A 5,391-nucleotide genomic window follows, 5' to 3' on the forward strand; every position below is an offset into this window, starting at 1 on the left:
GGCCTCTCACTTAATGACGTACTGCACACAGGTCCCGTTCTCCAAAATGACCTAATGCTTATAATTCTCAAATGGAGGTTATATAAGTATGTGTTCAATGGCGACATTGAAAAAATGTACCGCCAGATATACGTCCACAAGGAAGACCAGGATTTCCAGCGAATCCTATTCCGCAGATCCCCCGAAAGTCCGATAGAAGACTTCAAACTAAAAACAGTTACATTTGGCGTTAACTGTGCTCCCTATTTGGCCATAAGAACACTCCATCAATTGGCCCAAGACACACAACAAAAGTCCCCACGAAGCTCGGCAATTTTAGTCAACGAAACTTATGTTGACGACATTCTCTCAGGCGGGCACGATCTGGACTCAGCCAGGGAATCGATATCTCAAATTATCGATGTCCTAAAATCAGCAGGATTCCCCTTGAAAAAGATCACGGCAAATCACAAATCACTGCTGAAAGATATTCCTCAGTCTGATCTGTTAGACACAGATTTTCTCCAATTCCAAGAGGCAAGCTCAACGAAAACCCTTGGAATTAAATGGAACGCTCTCACAGACACGTTTTCGCACTCAGTAGATCCGCTCCCTGACACAAACACTGCCACAAAGCGACAGATCTTATCAGCTGTCGCGAAACTTTTCGACCCGGCATGATGGCTATCGCCCATAATGATAGCAGCGAAAACTCTCCTCCAACAGCTCTGGATGGAGGGAACAGACTGGGACGAAGCTGTCAAACCCACCTCACTTCTCAAATGGAACTCTTTCCTGAAAAATCTCTCGGCGATCAAAGAAATTGAGATACCCCGTTGGGTACAATTCAGCCCGGATAACCCAATCCAGCTGCATGGTTTTTCTGATGCCTCTGAAAAGGCTTTTTGCGCTTGTGTATATCTAAGAGTTCAACATGGCGAAACTGCAACTTCTCATCTACTCGCAGCAAAGAGCAAAGTTGCACCCTTACAGACTGTTTCTCTCCCAAGGCTGGAACTCTGCGGTGCAGTCCTCCTCACAAAGTTAGTGAAACAGATCCGATCCCAACTAGATCTGCCCTCTCATGAACTAACGTTGTGGACTGACTCTTCCATCGTGCTAGCTTGGTTGGAAAAACCTCCCTGGATTTGGAAGACGTATGTAGCAAACAGGACATCCCAGATCCTTCAAAACGTCAACAATGCTACGTGGCGTCATGTCTGCAGCGCCGACAATCCAGAAGATCTAGGCACACGAGGAGCCAAACCTCAAGACCTCGTAGACTGCTCTCTCTGGTGGAAAGGCCCCGAATGGCTAACAAAGCCCCCCATACTATGGCCTAAAGTCACCCCAAATCACCCATCTCCTCCAGAAAAAAAGCACATAGAAGTATTCCACGCAGCCGTAAGCACCGATCTCTTACACCGATTCTCCTCCTACTCAAGAGCTCTCCGAGTGGTAGCATTCATGTTACGGTTTGTAAACAAAGCCAAAAGGTTGCATGTCCCACAAACCATCACTCTAACGCATGCAGAAATAAATCAGGCGAAATTGCTTCTCATTCGGAATGCTCAACACAAATATTACGGAGAAACGGTGACAACCTTGGAAGCGAAAAACCCAATCAGCAAAAAAGACCCATTGCTCACCCTTAACCCATTTTTGGATAAGTCAGGCCTGCTGCGCGTTAACGGACGCCTCACTTACGCCGCCCTCAGTTATAATGAGCGGCACCCCATTATTATACCAGATAACTCAAAGCTATGTTCTCTCCTTCTCGCTTTCCTCCACTCAACACTACTACACGCCGGAAAGCAGCTGATGATCCGCATGGCCCAGCAGGAATACTACATCCCTCGCCTCAAGCAAAAGATCAAGACATGCATCTTTCACTGCAAGACATGTACCATCTACAAGCAAAATATGAAGTCGCAAATGATGGCCGCGTTACCCCCAGAACGCTCTACATACTCGCTCCCATTCCAAACCACTGGTGTTGATTTTGCTGGTCCGTTCCTGGTAAAAACCACTACTCTTCGTCGAGCATCTCACTCCAAAGCATACGTCTGCGTTTTCGTATGTTTCTCCACAAAAGCTATACATCTCGAACTTTGCTCTGATTTAACAACAGAATCTTTTAAGGCAGCTTTCACACGATTCATCGGACGCCGAGGAATACCCCACAAAGTGATGTCCGACAATGGAAAAACCTTTGTAGGAGCACAACGAAGTCTCAAGAGGGAATTTTCCATCTTTCTTGAGGAAGTCTCAGCGGATATTGCCAACAAATATGCCCTCCACGGCCTCGCATGGCAATTCATTCCTCCGTACGACCCACACATGGGAGGACTCTGGTAAGCAGCAGTGAAAAGTTTCAAAATTCATTTCACCAAAGTGGCGGGCACCCATAAATTAACGTATGAGGAGTTCAACACTCTCCTTGTCCGTATTGAAGCGGTTCTGAATTCGCGACCGCTATCCCCGATGTCACAAGACCCTGATGACCTACAAGCTTTGACACCAGGTCACTTTCTCCGCGGCGCCCCGCTACTCTCCATTCCTGAGCCGAACTCCGAAAATCTGTCCCTAATAAATAGGTGGCAGAAACTAAGGGTACTCCATCACCAGTTCAGCAAACGCTGGAAAAGTGAGTATCTGCAAGAACTTCATAAGCGCTACAAATGGAAGGGCCAGGACACCAATCTAAACGAAGGGGACTTAGTCGTCATAAAAGACGATCTCCTTCCCCCCAACGAGTGGCGGCTCGGCCGAATTACGAAACTCCATCCCGCTCCCGATCAAAATGTTCGCGTCGTAGACATTCGCACCCAAAGCGGAACCGTCACACGCAACATAACGAAGCTTTGCTTATTACCACCCGCGTAGCTCATGCCCTTACACTCATTCTACTATCTTTCTCACATTTTGTCTCGTCTCAGTTCACCAATCAACCGCATGCCACTAACAATGTCCTTCGAACGTGTATTTACAGGCCCCAAGAATTCAGCAAATGCCGACTGTGCTGCCGCACCCATTCGCTGCGCTATTGCCGCGCCTTTCTGGCCATGACGCCGGACGAACGCTATGAATCCGCTAGAGTGCACCGCTACTGCATAAATTGCTTAGCGACCTCTCATGTAACGGGCGCCTGTGATTCCTCAGGCAGTTGTCATCGCTGTGGATTAGCCCACCACACGTTGCTGCACCGATCCGCCTCCACACCGACCGAGCGTACGCAGAAGACTGAGCGCAAGTCCAATGACAAGCGCAAGCCGAATCGTCAAAGGACCCAAACCTGGCCTGAGCAAGGAAATGCTACGCAGTCAGCACGCAGACCGACCGGACGAGCAGTAAAGAAAGCAGCTCAACAACCACGTCCCGTTCCTGCTTTCCAACGGCGTATCCGCGGGCTGTTTAACCAGGCTTGGGAAACTCTGGAGCAACTGCAGGACCTGGTTCAGGTCTCGTCGCCGCAGGCCCGCCGGCATGTCGAGGACATGGGTCCGAATTTAATCGAGTTTTAAAGATTAAGAAATATATTTTGCACTTACCCTTTTACTATGTTAATGAATTAATACTTAGCTGAATTAATACTTACCTGAATTAATACTTACCTGAATTAATACTTACCTAACAATACATACCTTAAATTTGTCAAAATGAAATACTCACCCTGTACATATGTTTAACTATGTAACAAACCTTCGGCTATTGTGAACAAATTTCGGATATCTACATATGTAATGGCCAAGCAATAGGTTTAAGTTTAATCGTTCGCTACCCCTCAACCCAAACAGACGTGATTCGAAATTTTAGCAAGTGCAAATTATCCCCCCGCTTGTATACCTATACACTCACCTAAATACATATAATAAATAAAGTGATTTGTGAAATCGTATAAAGCGAATTAAAACTCTCTTTTATTCATTTGAGTTTGGGAGGTACCTTGGACGGAACCCCATATAAGTCGAATTGGATGAAGCGGTGATCAGAGAAGGAATGCTCATCAAGCACCCTCCAGTTCCTGATCATAACCTCCGCATCTTCTGAGACGAGGGTAACATCCAGGACCTCTCTTCTGCTCTTCGTTATTAAGGTAGGCTCGCTACCCCTATTGCTTATAACTAAGTTAGATTTTAGTATGAATTCAAAGAGTGACTCACCCCGTTTGTTGATGTCTCCGCTTCCCCATGTGCTATGGTGTGCATTCGCATCACCTCCTAAAATCAGGGCCCCGTCCCAGCGCTCGACTAACTGTTCAACCGGTAAGGTTGGAACCGGCCTGTCATGTGCCAGATACATCGGGGTAAGCCTTATTTGTCGTCCGTTCGCTTCCAGACTGATGGTGGCGGTGTCCTCGTCACTGAACTGAGGAAGAAACAATATTTTTAGTTTGGTACTTACAAGGATGCAGGCCCTTGGTTTACCTATGGTAGCTCCACTTATCAAAGTGTGCTCTGCCGACTTCAGCCCGCAAATTTTATGCCCTATCACCCAAGGCTCCTGGATGAGGCGATGTCTGCAGCCCCTTTTGAGAGCTGGAGCAGCAGTGCAGCCGACGCTGCTTTGCTGTGGTGGAGATTAATCCAGAGGACGCGAACCATCTTGGCCGCACCTTCCCACCCCCTCCACCACTGTTGAGTTGGCCTCGTCGTCGTCTGCCATCAGCTCCTCTTCTGTGTATTGCCGGAAGATATGGTCGACTCCCAGAGAGGATGTAGATGAGGCGTATCCACCAGCCAGGTCGTCCATCGGATTGGCCTGGTTGGATTCCTCGACCACCTCATCCTCGCTATTGTCTTCTTCCGGCTCAACTTCGTTGCCTCTTGCTGCGTTCACGTCGTTCGTGTACACCCTTATCTTTACGGTGTTAAAACCATAATTAATGACGCCCCCGGTCTTTTCGAGGAGTAGCAAGGACTCCTTATCTAGCAGAAGGACCGCCTGACGAGTCGCCTTTGTGCTATGCTCTAGTCGCACCACCTTCCAATTGTGAGAGGGTAACTCGGGATTAAAGAGCCCTATAATCTCCATCACTCTCTCAAGTTCGGTCGGTTTGACCGGTATCCATGCCCTTGCTCTAGGCCTGTATGGGATGTCCTTGAAGTCCATAGCCCGTAGCATCGCTCCGGGGTAGACCTCTCCCAGTGTGGACATCACTTTCTTGTACAGGCCCGCAGACCTTTCCTCGTCGCACGCGACGACCTTGACGTTGACTTGGAACCAACCAGCGTCCCGGCATATTGGAGGTGGTCCGGGGTGCTCTCGAAGCACGCTAACGCAGATGTTCGCCAATTCCGCTTTAACTCATTTCCAATGAGCTCTCAATTTCCGTTGTTGTTGTTGTTGTCTTTTGTTTGGTTCGGTTTTTTTGTGTATCGCTCATATTCCCACGAGTCGCGGAGAAAGGGT

This window comes from Rhagoletis pomonella, unplaced genomic scaffold (genome assembly GCF_013731165.1).
Source record: "Rhagoletis pomonella isolate Grant_MI unplaced genomic scaffold, Rhpom_1.0 Rhpom_scaffold_00009, whole genome shotgun sequence".
Lineage (NCBI taxonomy): Eukaryota > Metazoa > Arthropoda > Insecta > Diptera > Tephritidae > Rhagoletis > Rhagoletis pomonella.